This window comes from Somniosus microcephalus, chromosome 7, assembly GCF_052327205.1.
Source record: "Somniosus microcephalus isolate GS21.2 chromosome 7, FLI_Smic_1.0, whole genome shotgun sequence".
NCBI classification, from domain to species: domain Eukaryota; kingdom Metazoa; phylum Chordata; class Chondrichthyes; order Squaliformes; family Somniosidae; genus Somniosus; species Somniosus microcephalus.
In genome coordinates, this window is record NC_140993.1 from 59,511,781 (window position 1) to 59,524,400 (window position 12,620).

Here is a 12,620-nt window from a genome sequence, read left to right on the forward strand (position 1 = left end):
GTGGAGGGAGTGAGAGCACGTAGGGTGGTTCTCTTCCATGCAGATAGCAGGAAGAGGCCTCCCCGGCAGACAAAGACAGCGTTGCTGCAGATATCACAGGAGGTTACGAGGCTGTCAGTGGTGGTTTGCACCTGGGTGCAATGTCGCAAGAGGTTCAATGATCTCGTAAGATCAGGAAAAGTGAGTATTAAGCCACAATTACCTTGATGCTGCTGTGCATCTCTTCACATTCGCACCACTCTACATTGCCCCCACTACTCCTACACACGCTACACAGCCCAACATCCCTTGTACCACCATCCATCCCTCTAACTCCATCTACATTATCAGGTCCCCATCTTACTATGCATCCCTCACACTGAGCCTCATCGTTATGCAATTACAGCAACTAACAGCACAAAAGGAGGCACCTTGGTATTGCCAACCCATTCCATCAAATTGTCAGTATAAAGCTCTACGCCATTCCATTCCTTACACTCATACCATCACTCTCACTGAACCTTCTCGTCTTTCCCTCCTTGCAGGAAAAGATAGCCCACAATAAGAGAGAGAGGGAGAGAATGGGAGGAGGTCATATATGTCATATCTGACGAGTGCAGAGGAGGCAGCACTGGAGATTGCTGGAGTGGTGGACGTTCCAGAAGTGGGGGATGGAGAGAGGGGCTCAGTAGAAGAAGCTGGTGACAGAATGAATTTCTATACAATTGCATGCCTTTCATCATTGCCTCATATGGGGTGTGATGTCAAGACAAGATGAATGCTCATCATGTGGACAATGGTATGTGTCTGCAGTAGGCATCCTGTATAACTAACTGATGTCTTCACACTCCCACAGGTCTATCAAGATCCCCCCCACAATGTCTAGGAGCAACAGCAAGAAGACTCCTCAAAGGAGCCTCCTGCCTCTGAGGGCGCAGCACCACTTCAGACAATGCAACCCAGCACCAGTGCAGAGTCGCACACCTCAGTGGGTATGTTGCGAGATAGAGTAGGCTGGTGTCTCACCGCTCACAACTGAGCAGCAGCAGATGGCGGAGACATTGACAGCAGTGGAGACTCCTCATCAGAAGGCGCAGGAGTCTCCTAGCTCTGCTCAGCTGCATGCAGACGCTGAGCCTCGGGGGCCATCCAGGAAGAGGGCGATCCTGGAGCTGCAGGAACAAGTGCAGGAGGCTCTGACTGGTTTTGCGACTGCAGTGACTATGAGTGTGCAGCGAATGGAGGAGTCCTTCTCCAACATGAGCAACATCGTGGTGCAGTCACTGTACCAACTATAGTTTCCTCCATGGATAGGATGGCCACCTGCATGGAGGACACACTGCGTCAGTCGCATGAGAAAATGGTTTCTCTTCAAAATAGGTGCTCATCTATGGAGGAGAGATGGGAAAAAATGAGGGAGAGATGGGCATCTATGGAGGAGAGAAACATCCTCATAGACATCCTTTGTAGGAGGGATGTCAGTATAGAGGTGGGCCCGCATGGCGCCACTTAAGTGCAGCAAGATGCTCTCCAGCGACTTGCTAGCAGGGAAGTGCGGGTGGCCCACGAGAGGCATGATGGTGGGAGGGGACATGGAAGTGGGGGCTCCGCTCCAAGCGCTTTGACTTCCACCCTCTTGCCAACCCCTCAGTCAGAGCCCCAGGTGCCTCCCCCGGACAGTGATGGCCGGGTCTGCGCATGCACAGTCGCAGGAGGAGCAGACTTTGGTGGAGCCATGAGTGGCTCCAAAACCCAGAGGACGACCGCCAAAGGCATCTAAGCAGGCACAGCACAGAGATGAGGAGGCTGCCTCTACCTCTGCTGAAGCTGCAGGGGTAGCACGACATAGAAGCACCCAGAAAAGAAAGATCGTACACAAATAGTCACAAGGCTAGACACTCAGGTGTGTCCTTCTTTATCAATGTCATGTTAGTATTCTATGAAGTGCTGTTAATAAATCATCTAATTGTCACACTTGGAGGTCGTTGGCAAATTTGTGTGATGAAATGGAAGTGGCAGAGTGAAGGGTTAGGGCTCATTTCACACCCAGCAATGGTGGTGAGAGTCAAAACAAGGGAGGAATCATTGTTTGACTGCTGCATGGTGTTGGTGTGGGGTGATGCAACCTGCGTACATGGGTGGCTGCCACATGTATGAGCTGAATTAAGTTATTGAAATCTGCCATTGATAAGGGTATCCCTGGCGTGATGGGCAGCAACGTGCTCGCGTACTGTTCGCAATGGGACCGCCGGCTCGTCCGGGTGTTCCTCATCCTCGTAACCAACCTTATGGTGAGCCGCATCCTCCTCATCCTCCTCCTCCTCGTCCTCATCCTCCTCATCATCCTCCTCGTCCTCATCCTCCTCCTCCTCTGATGAGGCTCTGTGCTCAGCAGTGTCTTCTTCATCCAGTACTAATCCTCACTGCTGTGCTATGTTGTGCAGCGTGCAGCAGACGATAACTATTCGCGAGAACCTAGCTGGTGTGTACTGAAGGGCTCCTCCAGATCTGTCGAGGCATCTGAAGCGCATTTTGAACAAGCCTATTGTCTGCTCGATGACACTTCTCATGGAGATGAGGCTTTGAATATGACGTCCCTCAGGCTCATTTGTTGGCCTCCTCAAAGGTGTCATGAGCCACGTCTTCAGGGGATAGCCCTTGTCTCCAAGCAGCCAGCCACCAAGACTGTTTGGTGGTGCAAAGAGCTGAGGGATGGTGGAATGGCACAGGATGTATGAGTCATGGCAGTTGCCAGGGAACTTGGTGCGCACATGGATGATAATCTTCCTATGGTTGCAGACCAGCTGAACGTTGAGGGATTGGAAGCCCTTGTGGTTAACAAATGCTACTGGGTTGTGATGGCCACATGTGTGCAGTCGATGACTCCCTGCACCCATGGGAAGCCAGCTAGAGCGGCAAAGCCAAGCGCATGTTGACAGTGGCTTTATCAGTGGCAAAATGTAAATAATTTGTGGACTTGTTAAAGAGGGCATCGGTTACCTGTGCGATGCATCTGTGTGCAGCCGACTGCAAGATGCCACAAAGGTCTGCTGCAGATGCCTGGAAGGAGCTTGAGGTGAAGAGGTTGAGGGCAAGGGTGAGTTTGACAGCCACTGGTGAGGAATGTCCACCCCTTCCTCTGGGCTGCTGGTCTTGCTCCAGTAAAGCGCAAATATCGGCAACGACCTGGCGCGATAGCCTGAGCCTCCTTTGGAGCTGCTGCTCCGTCATGTTGAGGAAGCTCATCCTCTGCCTGTATACCGTGTTGGGGGTATGGCCTCTGACACAGTGCAGCCCTGCGCTGATGCCCTATGCCCTGTGCAGCATCAGGTGGTTGAGGAGAAGGTTGGCACTCTTGTTGTTGCTGCTGGTGTGGCTGGTTCTGCTGCTGCTGCAGCTGATCATCATCAGACTCGGAGGACCAAGGTGACAGAGCATAAATCGTGCCCATTCTGATGATTCATATGGCAGGTAAAGTTCAGATGACAGAACCAATCTATCAAGGGTTAGATATGATGTTGCAAGGAGGTGACAGTGAATAGACAGTTTACTGCAAGCACTTCCCAAATGCATAAAGCTTAAAAATCTGTTCCAAATACTCAAGCCTGAAGCTCCTGAGAGTGGAAAGTGACCAGCTGTAAAATGGCAGGTTTAAAAGCACTTTTGCAGCTGTCAGCTATTGAAAGAAATGGAGAGTTGTTCAGAACCAGACATACTTACCTGGCTTGATCCCCGAGCGATGGGAACCTCATGGAAAACTTGGGAAAATACTTTGTGCCTACTAAGATGGTAAGTAAATTGGTTTAAACACCCTCTCAACTAGCACAATTGAATGACCCGCCACTTGGTGCCGTGTCAGCAAAGCGCAGGCAGAACCGGCACTAGGGAAACTCACAAGGAGGCGGGTTTAGAGCGGGATACTGCCCTGTTGTCAATCATTTGGATTTTGACAGCGGACCCATCTCCGAACCCACCCTCTGAGCACCGGCAAAATTCCGGTCATAAATTTAAATTAGTGAAAAATAAATTTACGTATCCTATCCCACATAAAGTGTTATGCACTCTATCTTGGCATTGCCAACATTCAATGATCAAACCCTTCCATAGCCTCACTCATCCCTCCCTTTGCAACCTTCTCCAGCCTGGCATTCCAAAATGCAACTTGAGGCCGACCAGCTTTGGTCTACAAATGTCCTCTCCCACCAATCCAATCAGCCGTTGGTGGCAAATCCTTCAGTCTGCACTCTAGAACTCTCTCCTTGAATATCCTCTTTCTCGCCTCATTCAAAAATCCTTCTTAAAACTTGCCTCTTCTTTCGGTTACTTTGATTAACTTGCTGCTCAGTATCCACTACTAGAATCATAGAATCATACAGCACAGAAGGAGGCCATTTGGCCCATCGTGCCTGTGCGGGCTCTTTGAAAGAGCTATCCAATTAGCCCCACTCCATTGCTCTTTCTCCATAGCCCTGCAATTTTTTCCCCCTTCAAGTCTTTATCCAATTCCCTTTTGGAAGTTATTATTGAATCTGCTTCCACCACCCTTTCAGGCAGTGCATTTCAGATCACAGCAACCCGCTGTACAAAAAAATGTTTCCCAATGTCGCCCCTGGTTCTTTTGATAAAAACATTAAATTTGTGTCCTCTGGTTATTGACTCTCCTGTCAGTGGAAACAGTTTCCCCCTATTTACTCTATCAAAAGCCTTCATAATTTTGAACAGCTCTATTAAATCTTCATAATTTACAATATGAATGTAAAAATAAAAGAAGGATTTGCAGACATTCATTTAATTGATTTGTCTGGTTGGACTGTTTTTGCAGAATTTAAACTTAAGGGAATAAATAATAAGTGTTCCAGCGCTCCCAGCGGAGAGCTGTGGTCAAAGTTATTATTTTTTTATTTGTTTATGGGATCTGGGCATCGCTGGCAAGGCCAGCAATTATTGCCCATCCCTAGTTGCCCTTGAGAAGGTGGTGGTGAGCCGCCTTCTTGAACCGCTGCAGTCCGTGTGGTGATGGTACTCCCACAGTGCTGTTCGGTAGGGAGTTCCAGGATTTTGACCCAGCGACGATGAAGGATCAGCGATATACTTCTAAGTCAGGATGGTGTGTGACTTGTGTAATGTCCGTGTGTAATTGAGACACGGACTGCAGAAGTTGGTTATAAGAGGTGTTTACTGAATGGAGACAAAACTGGAACTACTATACAAAGTTATTACACAGGCTTATATACAGGGGTGGTCACTACTGGTACTGCAGTATATAGTTCCTTCTTCAAGGTACATACACTACAATTGCTCCCCTTTTAGCTAAACAGTACATAACATTCGATTAATAATTAAATAACATATTTACAATTACAGTTGCTATATACATTAGCTGAAGTTAATCAATTATAAATTCAGTCTTTGAGGAGGCTTCCTGATTCACAGATCACAGAAATCCCACAGTGCAGATAGAGGCCATTTCGGCCCATCGAGCCTGCACCGACACATATCCCACCCGATCCCCGTAACCCCTATACCAACACATATCCCACCCTATCCCCGTAACCCCACGTATTTAATCCCCCTAACACTAATGGTCAATTTATCATAGCCAATCAACCTAACTCACACATCTTTGGACTGTGGGAGGAAACCGGAGCACCCGGAGGAAACCCACGCAAACACGGGGAGAATGTGCAAACTCCACACAGACAGTCGCCCGAGGCCGGATTCGAACCCGGGTCCCTGGCGCTGTGAGGCAACAGTGCTAACCACTATGCCACCGTGCTGTCCGGATAACGTCTCTTTGGGGTATCAGGTTCTTCTGGAAAAGTTGATTCGGGATCAACGTCGTTGTTTGGTTCGTCTGCTTCCAATATCACCGATTCTGAGGTAGATGCAATTGGTACTTCGGTTTCATCATCAGGTGTATAGGATCGTGGTGTAGATTTGACGTTTTCCAGTGACTCTAGAATCTGGTCAGCATGGCGTCTTACAATGCTCTCTCCAACGTCCACGGTATACATTAGAGGTCCTTGCGTGTGCAGATCGTTCCTGGCTGCCATTTCTCTGTGCGGTAGTCCCGGGCCAAAACTGGTTGACCTATCTTGAAACTCCTTGTTGGCCTTTCATTCATATTCTGAAACTGCCTGTTCTCCACATCTCTTCTGATGTTTGGCTTAACAAATCCAAGCGGCATTTAGTCTTCGATTGAAGAACATCATGGCTGGAGTTTGGTTGGTAACCGCATGTGTCGCATTCCGGTAGGCAAACAAGAAGTTATCCACCTTGTGTTGTAGGGGTATGTCTTCATTACACATTGCCTTGATAGCCTTCTTGAATGTTTGAACGAACCTCTCAGCCAATCCATTGGTGGCTGGATGATAAAGGGCGGATGTGTAATGCTTAACACCATTGTTCTTTAAGAACCTCCGGAACTCTTCAGACACAAACTGTGGTCCATTGTCAGAGCAAATCTGTTCAGGCAGCCCATTTCTGGCGAATATGGTTCGTAAGACTGTGATAGTTTTTTCTGTGGTGGTTGAGGACATTTTTATTACCTCTGGCCACTTTGAATGTGCATCCACCGCAATTAAAAACATCGAGTCCATAAATGGACCAGCAAAATCAATGTGTACCCTTTGCCATGGAGATGAGGGCCACTCCCATGGATGTAGAGGGGCTTGTGGTGGGGCGTTTTGGACCTTCTGGCATCCTGTACAGCTCTTGGTCATCTCTTCAATTTCTCTATCGATTCCCGGCCACCACACAAATGCTCTGGCTAAGTTCTTCATTTTTACCCCTCTCAGATGACCCTCATGAAGCTCATTGAGCACTCTATCCTTCAATTTGGGTGGAATTACTACTCTGGATCCACACATCAAGGTTCCTCGGCACACTGACAGCTGTTCTCTTCTCGGCGAGAATGCTGGCAACAGTGGTTCGCCATGTGCTGGCCATCCCTTCACCATTAAATCATAGACCCTGGAGAGTGTCGGGTCATTTCGTGTTTCGGGTCATTTCGTGTTTCCTTTTCTATGTTTGCATTCGTCACAGGTAGACATTCGACTATGGTCGAATGGAATATCTCCACAGGATCCACTGCAGGTGCTTCTTCCACCATCGGCAACGGTAGGCGCGACAATCCATCAGCATTCCCATGCTGTTTAGTTCCTTTGTACTCGATGTCATATTGGTGTGCCCCTAGGAAAAGGGACCACCTCTGTAGCTGTTGTGCTGTCATTATCGGGACGCCCTTCTTAGGGTTGAAAATGGAGACAAGAGGTTGATGATCAGTTAGTAGAGTGAATTTCTGTCCGTGCAGGTAGTGATTGAACTTCTTCACCCCCCACACCAGGCTGAGGGCCTCTTTGTCAATCTGGGCGTAGTTACGCTCGGCTGCAGTTAACGAGCGTGATGCAAAAGCTATCGGCCTCTCCGAACCATCAAGGGATTTATGTGACAGTACCACTCCAACGCCGTAGGGAGACGCATCACACGCCAGTCTTATCGGTAGTGATGGGTTGTAGTGAGCCAATACTTCTCTTGAAGTGATCAGGCCTTTACAATTCTGAAAGGCCCGCTTACATTCATCGCTCCATTTACATGCTACTCCAGTTTGTAGCAGGGCATTCAGTGGGTGCAGAATTGTGGGCAAATTCGGCAAAAACTTATGGTAGTAATTCACCAATCCGAGGAATGACCTCAGTTGCGACACATTTTCAGGCGCTGGAGCCTTAACTACCACTTCAATTTTGTCAGGGGACTTATGTAACCCCTCTTCATCAATCACGTGGCCACAATACGATATTTGTTTCTTAAAAAACTCGCACTTGGGGCGATTGGCTCGTAACCCATGTTCTCTTAGCCTAGTGAGCACCTGCTCTAGGTTGGCAAGGTGTTCACTGTCATTTTCACCTGTCACTAGGATGTCGTCCAAGTAACACTGAGTCCCCGGAATCCCTTGCAGGATTTGTTCCATCGCTGTTTGCCATATAGCCGGAGCTGATGCTGCTCCGAATACCAGTCGATTATACTGGTAAAGACCTTTGTGAGTGTTTATCGTGAGATATTTCCTAGAGGATTCTTCAACCTCCATCTGCAAATATGCTTGCGCTAGGTCAATTTTTGTAAAACGTTTCCCTCCAGATAGTGAGGCGAAAATATCTTCTATCCTCAGAAGAGGATACTGTACTGTGTGAAGGACTGGGTTCACAGTCACCTTGAAGTCCCCACAGATGCGAACCTTCCTTGGCTCCTCAGACTTATTGTTTAACGTTTCCTTCATGACAGGAACGATGGGTGTCGCCCACTCGCTCCAGTCTACCTTAGATAACACGCCTGCATTCTCCAGATTCTCCAGCTCTGCCTCGACGGCTGTGCGAATTGCATACAGTACCGGTCTTGCTTTGAAAAACTTGGGAATTGCATTCTCTTCTATTTTTATCGAGGTGGTTACGCCTTTAAGAGTTCCCAGCCCTTGTTGAAATACCTCTTTAGCATTAGCTAAGATTTTTGACAATCGCCCAGGTGTGACGTCGTCATCCTTTTTACCAGCCACAGTCAGTGCCTGAATGGAGTGCCAGTCTAAACTTATCTTTCTGATCCATTCACGTCCCAATAACGGTGGTCCACCATCTTGCAGTATGTACAGATACAAGTTCTGTATTTCCTTGCCATTGTATTCGACAGGCACCCTTATTTTCCCTCTGGGGTATACTTTCTGCCTGGTATATGTCTTCAAGACAATGGATGTGTCTTTCAAGGGTATGTGTGAGAATAGCCGCTCGTAGTCTCGTTGATTCATGATGGTCAGGGCTGATCCTGTATCCAATTCCATTTTGATTTGGGACCCTGCTATCGTGAGGATGACCCAAATGGTTCGGTGATCCTCTTTTGCGATTACGTTGTGTAGTTTGAGACAGCTTAGTCTCTTGTTCCCGGATTCACTATCACTCTTCTGGTCTTCGGAACTACTGTCCGTCATCTTTTGTACTTTCCTGTTCTTTTCCTTAGTAGTCTTTTTGTTGTCGTTAGTCTTCTTCCCGGACCTGCAAACTCGTGCAATGTGTCCCATCTTTCCGCATTGCCTGCATGTTTTGTCCTTGAACTAGCAGTCCTTCTGGTCATGGGTTGTTCTGCCGCAGCGATAACATTTTTCAAATCCCCGTGTCATTTCATGGGTGCCGTATTCCTGTGGCTTTTGTTGTATTTCTGCAGCTCCCCTTGCTGCTGCTTCATACGATACTGCCACGCTGAAAGCCTTATCTAGCGTCAGCTCTTTCTCCGAGAGTAACCTCTTCTGGGTTCCTTCACTCAGGAGTCCACAGACAAATTTGTCCCGTAGGGTATCTGCCAGTCCTGCTCCAAACTGGCAGTGCTTTGATAGCTTGTGTAGTTCCGTAAGGTAATCAGCATTGCTCTCATCTTTATGCTGATTTCTCTTGTGGAATTTAAATCTTTCTGCTATCAGCAGCGGTGTAGGATTTAGGTGTTCCTGTAGGATATCAACAATTTCGTTAAAACTCTTCTCCATCGGTTTGACTGGAGTGATCAGGTTCCGCAATAGGCCATACGTTCTTGCGCCCATTAAGTTTAGTTGTACCGATGCCTTTTTCTCATCGGCTACTTCATTTGCCTTGCAATATACTTCGACCCTTTCCACATATGTGGTCCAGTCTTCTATTTCATTATCGAAGGCAGTGATATTGCCAGTCTTCGGCATCTTGGAGATCTAAGATGGCGCCTCCCGTGCTTTGCCTTCTTCCCCGATTGAACAAAATGGCGCCTCCCACGCTTTGCCTTCTTCCCTGCTGGATTAAGATGGCGCCTCCCGCGCTTTCTGTCTTTTCCGCTGCTGGCGTTTTTATGCCTTGATGGCGACGCCCTATGGTCTTCACGCGCTCGCGCTGCTGCCAACGGCGCTCTCCGCGGTCCCCGTGGCAAACTGCAGTTCCTCGCGGCTTTCTGCGCTTCTAACTTCTTTTTCCTTTATTTTAATTACTGTTCCCGTCGTCAGAGCAGACCCTATGGGACACTTTCCTCCCTCTTCTTGGGTCTGTACGCTGCCCGGCTTCGTAGCACCGGCCGTGCCCTGTGTGCTCCACCCTCTCTCTCTCTCTCTCCTCTTTCCCGACAACGCTGCTCGGCCCCGTTGAAAAGCCACCCGATCGAGCTCTAGCCCGCCGCAGCCCAGGAATGATCAGTGTACTACCTGCCACCAGCCCGATTAGCTGGAACACCATAGACTGGAGAACCAAGCCCAGCTTTCAACAGCCTCTCCTGCAAATCTTCGAATTCGATGAATCAGAGGGCGGTTGCCCACGGTCGACGCCCGTTTCCTCTGTCTGTTTTTTTTATTCTTTTCTTTTCTTTTTGGATTTCTTCCTTCTGGCTTCAACCTCCAATAACTTCACTTCAGGGATGGATCCCCGTGAGGTGGTGCAGAATTGTAGGTAAGTTCGGATCTGTTCGTCGCCAATGTAATGTCCGTGTGTAATTGAGACACGGACTGCAGAAGTTGGTTATAACAGGTGTTTAATGAATGGAGACAAAACTGGAACTACTATACAAAGTTACTACACAGGCTTATATACAGGGGTGGTCACTACTGGTACTGCAGTATACAGGGGCTGCAGAATATAGTTCCTTCTTCAAGGTACATACACTACAACTTGGAGGGGAACTTGGAGGTGGTGGTGTTGCCATGCGCCTGCTGCCCTTGTCCTCCTAGGTGGAAGAGGTCGCGGGTTTGGGAGGTGCTGCCGAAGAAGCCTTGGCAAGTGGCTGCAGTGCATCTTGTAGATGGTAAACACTGCAGCCATGGTACACCGGTGGTGGAGGGAGTGAATGTTTAAGGTGGTGGATGTGGTGTCAATCAAGCAGGCTGCTTTGTCCTGGATGATGTCGAGCTTTTTGAGTGTTGTTGGAGCTGCACTCATCCAGGCAAGTGGAGATTATTTCATCACACTCCTTTACTTGTGCCTTGTAGATGGTGGAAAGGCTTTGGGCAGTCAGGAGGTGTGACACTCGCTGCAGAATACCTAGCCTCTGACCTGCTCTTCTTGCCACAGTGTTTATGTGGCTGGTCCAGTTAAGATTCTGGTTAATGGTGACCCCCAGGATGTTGATAGAGGGGGATTCAGTGATGGTAATGCCATTGAATGTCAAGGGGAGGTGGTTAGACTCTCACTTGTTGGAGATAGTCATTGCCTGGCACTTCTGTGGCACGAATGTTACCTGCTACTTATCAGCCCAAGCCTGAACGTCATCCAGGTCTTGTTGCATGCGGACATGGACTGCTTCATTATCTGAGGAGTTGTGAATGGCACTGAACACTGTGCAGTCATCAGCGAACATCCCCATTTCTGACCTTATGTTGGAGGGAAGGTCATTGATGAAGCAGCTGAAGATGGTTGGGCCTAGGACACTGCCCTGAGGAACTCCTGCAGCAATGTCCTGGGGCTGTGATGATTGACCTTCAACCACCACAACCAACGTCCCTTGTGCTAGGTATGACTCCAGCCAGTGGAGCGTTTTCCCCCTGATTCCCATTGACTTCAGTTTTACTAGGGCTCCTTGATGCCAGACTCGGTCAAATGCTGCCTTGATGTCAAGGGCAGTCACTCTCACCTCACCTCTGGAATTCAGCTCCTTTGTCCATGTTTGAAAGTGTTGTAGCTTCGAACAATGCTCCCTTCAAGCACACCTCCCTGTTGAAGTGCAGGATCACTGAATTTATCCTTTAATGAGAAGATGGCATTTAACCTGTATGAAGAGTTATAAAAGGAGCTTGAGGGTAATAATCAAGATTATCACTACTCGATTTCTATGTAAATGACACTTAGAGACTTTTCTTGGAACCAGCGTGAGCATTAATAAATCAGCACCAGCCAAAACCATTTCTTAAGATACAGGAACTATTTTGATCAACAGAACCTGTATCTTGAGAATTGTTTTGGTATATTGAGATATCAATGGTAAATATTGTGGAAAATGAACTTTTCTCTTCTCGGTACTCTAACATTCCTAGTTTGGAATATTAGCTTGTGAGTCAATGCAGAATAATAGAAGTATAATAACAAACACCAACACTATTTCAATATTCCCTGAAAATACGTTATCCAGTTATAGTGTTACAGTATATAAAAAATACCACAGTCCACAAAGAGAACAGTTGCTCTGTGATCATTGTCATTATGTAGACCTTCACAATGCTGTTCAATTTCCCACTGAATACCATGCAGATTTATTTGCAGTAACAATGGTTTCGCGGATGTTTGATAAAGATTGCAAGTTACCACCTCTATTTTGTTTGCACGCAAATGTCTTCTGTGTTTGTCCTGGAAATCCATAACCTGTACAAACTCCTTTACTTATTCAGTAGAGCACCGTGGGACATTTTGTTGGATACAATGTGCTACAAGTTGTTGTTCCTTCTGTTGAGAAAAAGTTGCTGCATAGAATTATAGAATCTAACAGCGAAAAAGGAGGCCATTCAGCCCATTGTGCCTGTGCCTGTGCCTGTGCCCGCTCTTTGAAAGAGCTGTCTAGCTCAGCTAGGAGCTTACCCATTTAATCAGTTCTGTCACCATAGTAATTGATAGAGGCTTAGGAGGAGGTCAGCGCTTTATGGTTAGGGAAAGCAGCAAAGA